The sequence below is a fragment of the Salvelinus fontinalis genome, unplaced genomic scaffold (genome assembly GCF_029448725.1).
Source record: "Salvelinus fontinalis isolate EN_2023a unplaced genomic scaffold, ASM2944872v1 scaffold_0551, whole genome shotgun sequence".
In the NCBI taxonomy this organism is placed as follows: domain Eukaryota; kingdom Metazoa; phylum Chordata; class Actinopteri; order Salmoniformes; family Salmonidae; genus Salvelinus; species Salvelinus fontinalis.
The window spans coordinates 24,909-34,904 of record NW_026600760.1 but is presented as its reverse complement, the minus strand read 5'-3'; positions in this window follow the sequence as shown (position 1 = coordinate 34,904).

The following is a 9,996-nucleotide window of genomic DNA, read 5'->3' as shown; positions in this document are numbered from 1 at the left end:
GGGACAACCAGCTGTATATAACCATAACTCTGGGGACAACCAGCTGTATACAACCATAACTCTTGGGACAACCAGCTGTATATAACCATAACTCTGGGGACAACCAGCTGTATATAACCAGCTGTATATAACCATAACTCTGGGACAACCAGCTGTATATAACCATAACTCTGGGAAAACCAGCTGTATACAACCATAACTCTGGGGACAACCAGCTGTATATAACCAGCTGTATATAACAATAACTCTGGGGACAACCAGCTGTATATAACCATAACTCTGGGGACAACCAGCTGTATATAACCATATCTCTGGGGACAACCAGCTGTATATGACCATAACTCTGGGGACAACCAGCTGTATATAACCATAACTCTGGGGACAACCAGCTGTATATAACCATAACTCTGGGACAACCAGCTGTATATAACCATAACTCTGGGGACAACAAGCTGTATATAACCAGCTGTATATACCCATAACTCTGGGACAACCAGCTGTATATAACCACAACTCTGGGGACAACCAGCTGTATATAACCATAACTCTGGGACAACCAGCTGTATACAACCATAACTCTGGGGACAACCAGCTGTATATAACCATAACTCTGGGGACAACCAGCTGTATATAACCAGCTGTATATAACCATAACTCTGGGGACAACCAGCTGTATATAACCAGCTGTATATAACCATAACTCTGGGGACAACCAGCTGTATATAACCATAACTCTGGGGACAACCAGCTGTATATAACCATAACTCTGGGGACAACCAGCTGTATATAACCATAACTCTGGGGACAACCAGCTGTATATAACCATAACTCTGGGGACAACCAGCTGTATATAACCATAACTCTGGGACAACCAGCTGTATATAACCATAACTCTGGGGACAACAAGCTGTATATAACCAGCTGTATATAACCATAACTCTGGGGACAACCAGCTGTATATAACCACAACTCTGGGGACAACCAGCTGTATATAACCATAACTCTGGGGACAACCAGCTGTATATAACCATAACTCTGGGGACAACCAGCTGTATATAACCATAAGTCTGGGACAACCAGCTGTATATAACCATAACTCTGGGGACAACCAGCTGTATATAACCTTAACTCTGGGACAACCAGCTGTATATAACCATAACTCTGGGGACAACAAGCTATATATAACCATAACTCTGGGGACAACCAGCTGTATATTACCATAACTCTGGGGACAACCAGCTGTATATAACCATAACTCTGGGGACAACCAGCTGTATATAACCAGCTGTATATAACCATAACTCTGGGGACAACCAGCTGTATATAACCAGCTGTATATAACCATAACTCTGGGACAACCAGCTGTATATAACCAGCTGTATATAACCATAACTCTGGGATAACCAGCTGTATATAACCATAACTCTGGGGACAACCAGCTGTATATAACCATAACTCTGGGACAACCAGCTGTATATAACCATAACTCTGGGGACAACCAGCTGTATATAACCATAACTCTGGGGACAACCAGCTGTATATAACCATAACTCTGGGGACAACCAGCTGTATATAACCATAACTCTGGGGACAACCAGCTGTATATAACCATAACTCTGGGACAACCAGCTGTATATAACCATAACTCTGGGGACAACCAGCTGTATATAACCATAACTCTGGGGACAACCAGCTGTATATAACCATAACTCTGGGGACAACCAGCTGTATATAACCATAACTCTGGGGACAACCAGCTGTATATAACCATAACTCTGGGGACAACCAGCTGTATATAACCATAACTCTGGGGACAACCAGCTGTATATAACCATAACTCTGGGACAACCAGCTGTATATAACCAGCTGTATATAACCATAACTCTGGGGACAACCAGCTGTATATAACCATAACTCTGGGACAACCAGCTGTATATAACCAGCTGTATATAACCAGCTGTATATAACCATAACTCTGGGGACAACCAGCTGTATATTATATTGGAGACTTGCACTAGACCCCTGGAGAATGATTACCTGTAGACCTGTCTGTGGAGAATTATTAACAACCCTCCCTTGCTGTGTGAACCAGCTCTAGGCTGTGTCCCAAATAACTACCTATTCCCTATATAGTTCACTACTACCGTCAGGGCCCGGTCCAAATAACTACCTATTCCCTATATAGTTCACTACTACCGTCAGGGCCCGGTCCAAATAACTACCTATTCCCTGTATAGTTCACTACTACCGTCAGGGCCCGGTCCAAATAACTACCTATCCCCTATATAGTTCACTACTACCGTCAGGGCCCGGTCCAAATAACTACCTATCCCCTATATAGTTCACTACTACCGTCAGGGCCCGGTCCAAATAACTACCTATCCCCTATATAGTTCACTACTACCGTCAGGGCCCGGTCCAAATAACTACCTATTCCCTATATAGTTCACTACTACCGTCAGGGCCCGGTCCAAATAATTACCTATCCCCTATATAGTTCACTACTACCATTCAGGGCCCGGTCCAAATAACTACCTATTCCCTATATAGTTCACTACTACCGTCAGGGCCCGGTCCAAATAACTACCTATCCCCTATATAGTTCACTACTACCGTCAGGGCCCGGTCCAAATAACTACATACTCCCTATATAGTTCACTGGCTTGGGAATAGAGTTCCATCTGAGACATAACTCTGTTTTATTATCTCAAGGATACCTGGTGATGTCAGAGCAATTATCCAATCACGATCTTGATCACCCCTATGATCCAGCAATCACCGTGACGACCTCTGCCTAAGTGAGGAGACGTCCAATAGCGCGTGTCAGCCTAATTATAAGTGTATTAACGGGGTGGAATTAAGTGTAAAGGAGGATACCAGAGAAAGGCCCACTTTGTGATTATTTAAAAAAAACAAATGAGAAAACTACACAGTGGCCACTTGATGTGCTATAAAACTGAGCGATTCGTAGACCATGACGTCAGCATGATAGTTTTAACCAGATTTTGAAGCTACACAAAAGGGCTGTAAAAAAAAGAGTGGACCTTTCACCTGTAGAGGATTGTCAAATCTAAAGAAACAGGTCTCGTTATGTGGCGGCTGTCATCACACCTCTTATCTGATCAAAGCTGTGGTCATCTGAGGAGACATGGGGAACTCCGGGGGGACAACAGTGTCAACTGTTCAACAATAAAACCAATGAACAGGATTGCAGTGTTCCCACAGGATGATACGGAGGTACCTAACGGAAAAGTGGCTCTGTGACCATTACTTTATTGAGGTCGCACAAGGAAAAGAAAGTGACGTGTCTCTGTGAAGCAAAGTCGTGGGCTGGAGTGTGAGTTGTAGAGCATAGAGGAGAGCAGTGTCAGTCATCCTTTAAGAGACCGGAGAGAGAGAGACAGCCGGACATCAGGAATAACGAGCACACCCCTCTCCTCTCTAACCATCTCTCTACTCCTCTCTACTCCTCTCTACACCCCTCTCCTCTCTAACCCTCTCTCTACTTCTCCCCTCTCCTCTCTACATCCCTCTCTCTCTCCTCTCTAACCCTCTCTCTACTCCTCCCCTCTCCTCTCTACACCCCTCTCCTCTCTAACCCTCTCTCTACTTCTCCCCTCTCCACATCCCTCTCTCTTTCCTCTCTAACCCTCTCTCTCTCCTCTCTCTCCTCTCTACATCCCTCTCTCTCTCCACTACTCTCTCTCTCATCTCTACATCCCTCTCTCTCTCCACTACTCTCTCTCTCCTCTCTACATCCCTCTCTCTCTCCTCTACTCTCCTCCTCTCTACATCCCTCTCTCCGCTCCAATCTCCTCCTCTCCCTTCTTCTCTCTCCTCCTCTCTCCTCCTCTCTACACCCCTCTCTCTTCTTCTCTCCCTTCTTCTCTCTCCTCTCTCTCTCCTCCTGTATCCTCCTGGTAAAAGTCCACTTGGATAACAAGCTCCCATTATAGGATATCTGTTCTCCCAGGAGCCTTTCCACACGTGTCCACCCTGGCCTCTCTCCTCTATCCTGGCCCCCCTTACAGCAGCCTCTCTACCCTGGCCCCTGGCCTCTCTCCTCTACCCTGGCCCCTGGATCTAACAGCATCCTCCCTACCCTGGCCCCTGGGTCTTACTGCATCCTCTCTACCCTGGCCTCTTGCCTCTACCCTGGCCCCTGGCCTCTACCCTGGCCCCTTGCCTCTACCCTGGCCCCTTGCCTTTACCCTGGCCTTTACCCTGGCCCCTTGCCTCTAACCTGGCCTATACCCTGGCCCCTTGCCTCTAACCTGGCCTTTACCCTGGCCCCTTGCCTTTACCCTGGCCCCTTGCCTTTACCCTGGCCCCTTGCCTTTACCCTGGCCCCTTGACTTTACCCTGGCCCTTTGACTTTACCCTGGCCCCTTGCCTTTACCTTGGCCCCTTTCCTTTACCATGGCCCCTTGCCTTTACCATGGCCCCTTGCCTTTACCCTGGCCCCTTGCCTCTACCCTGGCCCCTTGCCTTTACCCTGGCCCCTTGCCTTTACCCTGGCCCCTTGACTTTACCCTGGCCCCTTGCCTTTACCTTGGCCCCTTGCCTTTACCCTGGCCCCTTGCCTTTACCCTGGCCCCTTGACTTTACCCTGGCCCCTTGACTTTACCCTGGCCCCTTGCCTTTACCATGGCCCCTTGCCTTTACCCTGGCCCCTTGCCTCTACCCTGGCCCCTTGCCTTTACCCTGGCCCCTTGCCTTTACCCTGGCCCCTTGCCTTTACCTTGGCCCCTTGCCTTTACCCTGGCCCCTTGCCTTTACCCTGGCCCCTTGCCTCTCCCATGGCCTCTTGCCTCGAGCCTTGCCCCTGGCCCTGATAACTAGACACGCTGGGAGGATGGTGTGTTTCGATCACACAACTATGTTTACGTCCTTAATTGCACCCTATTCCCTATGAGGTGCACTATGTTTGACCAGGGTCCGTGGTCAAAAACAGCATATAAGGAATAGGTTGCCATTTGGGACACAACCTATGCAGACCACAGAGTAACATCAATCTACAGGCAGTCTGGAGCACAAGACTAACCTCTCTATATATATATACCTGGAGATGGAAACTCTGTCCCCCTAATGGAGTCTGTTTCATCAGTAGTCCTCTATATATATATACCTGGAGATGGAAACTCTGTCCCCCTAATGGAGTCTGTTTCATCAGTAGTCCTCTATATATATATATCTGGAGATGGAAACTCTGTCCCCCTAATGGAGTCTGTTTCATCAGTGGTCCTCTATATATATATACCTGGAGATGGAAACTCTGTCCCCCTAATGGAGTCTGTTTCATCAGTGGTCCTCTATATATATATACCTGGAGATGGAAACTCTGTCCCCCTAATGGAGTCTGTTTCATCAGTGTTCCTCTATATATATATACCTGGAGATGGAAACTCTGTCCCCCTAATGGAGTCTGTTTCATCAGTGTTCCTCTATATATATATACCTGGAGATGGAAACTCTGTCCCCCTAATGGAGTCTGTTTCATCAGTGGTCCTCTATATATATATACCTGGAGATGGAAACTCTGTCCCCCTAATGGAGTCTGTTTCATCAGTAGTCCTCTATATATATACCTGGAGATGGAAACTCTGTCCCCCTAATGGAGTCTGTTTCATCAGTGGTCCTCTATATATATTTACCTGGAGATGGAAACTCTGTCCCCCTAATGGAGTCTGTTTCATCAGTGTTCCTCTATATATATATACCTGGAGATGGAAACTCTGTCCCCCTAATGGAGTCTGTTTCATCAGTGTTCCTCTATATATATATACCTGGAGATGGAAACTCTGTCCCCCTAATGGAGTCTGTTTCATCAGTGTCTATATATATATACCTGGAGATGGAAACTCTGTCCCCCTAATGGAGTCTGTTTCATCAGTGCTCCTCTATATATATATACCTGGAGATGGAAACTCTGTCCCCCTAATGGAGTCTGTTTCATCAGTGTCTATATATATATATACCTGGAGATGGAAACTCTGTCCCCCTAATGGAGTCTGTTTCATCAGTGGTCCACTATATATATATACCTGGAGATGGAAACTCTGTCCCCCTAATGGAGTCTGTTTCATCAGTAGTCCTCTATATATATACCTGGAGATGGAAACTCTGTCCCCCTAATGGAGTCTGTTTCATCTGTGTTCATCTATATATATATACCTGGAGATGGAAACTCTGTCCCCCTAATGGAGTCTGTTTCATCAGTGTTCCTCTATATATATACCTGGAGATGGAAACTCTGTCCCCCTAATGGAGTCTGTTTCATCAGTGTTACTCTATATATATACCTGGAGATGGAAACTCTGTCCCCCTAATGGAGTCTGTTTCATCAGTGGTCCTCTATATATATATATACCTGGCGATGGAAACTCTGTCCCCCTAATGGAGTCTGTTTCATCAGTGTTCCTCTATATATATACCTGGAGATGGAAACTCTGTCCCCCTAATGGAGTCTGTTTCATCAGTGGTCCTCTATATATATATACCTGGAGATGGAAACTCTGTCCCCCTAATGGAGTCTGTTTCATCAGTAGTCCTCTATATATATACCTGGAGATGGAAACTCTGTCCCCCTAATGGAGTCTGTTTCATCTGTGTTCATCTATATATATTTACCTGGCGATGGAAACTCTGTCCCCCTAATGGAGTCTGTTTCATCAGTGTTCCTCTATATATATATACCTGGAGATGGAAACTCTGTCCCCCTAATGGAGTCTGTTTCATCAGTGGTCCTCTATATATATATACCTGGAGATGGAAACTCTGTCCCCCTAATGGAGTCTGTTTCATCAGTGGTCCTCTATATACAGTGGGGAGAACAAGTATTTGATACACTGCCGATTTTGCAGGTTTTCCTACTTACAAAGCATGTAGAGGTCTGTAATTTTTATCATAGGTACACTTCAACTGTGAGAGACGGAATCTAAAACAAAAATCCAGAAACTCACATTGTATGATTTTTAAATAATTAATTTGCATTTTATTGCATGACATAAGTATTTGATCACCTACCAACCAGTAAGAATTCCGTCTCTCACAGACCTGTTAGTTTTTCTTTAAGAAGCCCTCCTGTTCTCCACTCATTACCTGTATTAACTGCACCTGTTTGAACTCGTTACCTGTATAAAAGACACCTGTCCACACACAATCAAACAGATTCCAACCTCTCCACAATGGCCAAGACCAGAGAGCTGTGTAAGGACATCAGGGATAAAATTGTAGACCTGCACAAGGCTGGGATGGGCTACAGGACAATAGGCAAGCAGCTTGGTGAGAAGGAAACAACTGTTGGCGCAATTATTAGAAAATGGAAGAAGTTCAAGATGACGGTCAATCACCCTCGGTCTGGGGCTCCATGCAAGATTTCACCTCGTGGGGCATCAATGATCATGAGGAAGGTGAGGGATCAGCCCAGAACTACACGGCAGGACCTGGTCAATGACCTGAAGAGAGCTGGGACCACAGTCTCAAAGAAAACCATTAGTAACACACTACGCCGTCATGGATTAAAATCCTGCAGCGCACGCAAGGTCCCCCTGCTTAAGCCAGTGCATGTCCAGGCCTGTCTGAAGTTTGCCAATGACCATCTGGATGATCCAGAGGAGGAATGGGAGAAGGTCATGTGGTCTGATGAGACAAAAATAGAGCTTTTTGGTCTAACTCCACTCGCCGTGTTTGGAGGAAGAAGAAGTATGAGTACAACCCCAAGAACACCATCCCAACCGTGAAGCATGGAGGTGGAAACATCATTCTTTGGGGATGCTTTTCTGCAAAGGGGACAGGACGACTGCACCGTATTGAGGGGAGGATGGATGGGGCCATGTATCGCGAGATCTTGGCCAACAACCTCCTTCCCTCAGTAAGAGCATTGAAGATGGGTCGTGGCTGGGTCTTCCAGCATGACAACGACACGAAGCACACAGCCATGGCAACTAAGGAGTGGCTCCGTAAGAAGCATCTCAAGGTCCTGGAGTGGCCTAGCCAGTCTCCAGACCTGAACCCAATAGAAAATCTTTGGAGGGAGCTGAAAGTCCGTATTGCCCAGCGACAGCCCCGAAACCTGAAGGATCTGGAGAAGATCTGTAGGGAGGAGTGGGCCAAAATCCCTGCTGCAGTGTGTGCAAACCTAGTCAAGAACTACAGGAAACGTATGATCTCTGTAATTGCAAACAAAGGTTTCTGTACCAAATATTAATTTCTGCTTTTCTGATGTATCAAATACTTATGTCATGCAATAAAATGCAAATTAATTACTTAAAAATCATACAATGTGATTTTCTGGATTTTTGTTTTAGATTCCGTCTCTCATAGTTGAAGTGTACCTATGATAAAAATTACAGACCTCTACATGCTTTGTAAGTAGGAAAACCTGCAAAATCGGCAGTGTATCAAATACTTGTTCTCCCCACTGTATATATACCTGGAGATGGAAACTCTGTCCTCTTAATGGAGTCTGTTTCATCAGTGTTCCTCTATATATATATACCTGGAGATGGAAACTCTTTCCCCCTAATGGAGTCTCAGGAGCAACTGGTTTGAAGTGGCTCCAAGGCAGCAGGTTGATTGCGACTTGCTTTCCTGGGATTGAGCCACATGTTAACTGCCAGTCACAGCTGGAGGCGTTGATGAAGGTAATTATTTCCTCATTTGCTCCCGGAATTGAAATGAGCGAACGTTAAAACGTTACCAGTCCGTTATTTGTATTCGGCAGTTGTGTTCAACGTGGCGAAGCCGCTGGATTATACACGTGGGAATATAGATGGATGTATGGACACAGACATGTGTGTAGAAAGACATCCCTCTGAAACAGCTTTCGTTGATGGAAGGAGAGGAGGACCAAAATGCAGCGTGGTACCTATCCATAATATCATTTAATCGAGAATGAATACAAAATACAAAAAGAACAAGAGAATAAATGAAAACTGACACAGTCCCCCCCGTATGGTGCAAACACTGAAACGGAAAATAACTACCCACAACCCATAGTGGGAAAACAGGCTACCTAAGTATGATTCTCAATCAGAGACAACGATCAACACCTGCCTCTGATTGAGAACCATACTAGGCCAAACACATAGAAATATAACACACAGAACAAAACATAGAATAGCAACATAGAATGCCCACCCCAAATCACGCCCTGACCAAACTAAAATAAAGACATAAAAAAGGAACTAAGGTCAGAACGTGACACCCTCTGAAAAGCCATTACCCAACTTTCCCAGGGAATTGTCACCAAAACATCTAGACATGTTGGAATCAACACTTCACACTAAACTATAGTGAGGATGTGTTGGGAAACATGTTGGAATCAACACTTCACACTAAACTATAGTGAGGATGTGTTGGGAAACATGTTGGAATCAACACTTCACACTAAACTATAGTGAGGATGTGTTGGGAAACATGTTGGAATCAACACTTCACACTAAACTATAGTGAGGATGTGTTGGGAAACATGTTGGAATCAACACTTCACACTAAACTATAGTGAGGATGTGTTGGGAAACATGTTGGAATCAACACTTCACACTAAACTATAGTGAGGATGTGTTGGGAAACATGTTGGAATCAACACTTCACACTAAACTATAGTGAGGATGTGTTGGGAAACATGTTGGAATCAACACTTCACACTAAACTATAGTGAGGATGTGTTGGGAAACATGTTGGAATCAACACTTCACACTAAACTATAGTGAGGATGTGTTGGGAAACATGTTGGAATCAACACTTCACACTAAACTATAGTGAGGATGTGTTGGGAAACATGTTGTAAATCAACACTTCACACTAAACTATAGTGAGGATGTGTTGGGAAACATGTTGTAAATCAACACTTCACACTAAACTATAGTGAGGATGTGTTGGGAAACATGTTGTAAATCAACACTTCACACTAAACTATAGTGAGGATGTGTTGGGAAACATGTTGTAAATCAACACTTCACACTAAACTATAGTGAGGATGTGTTGGGAAAC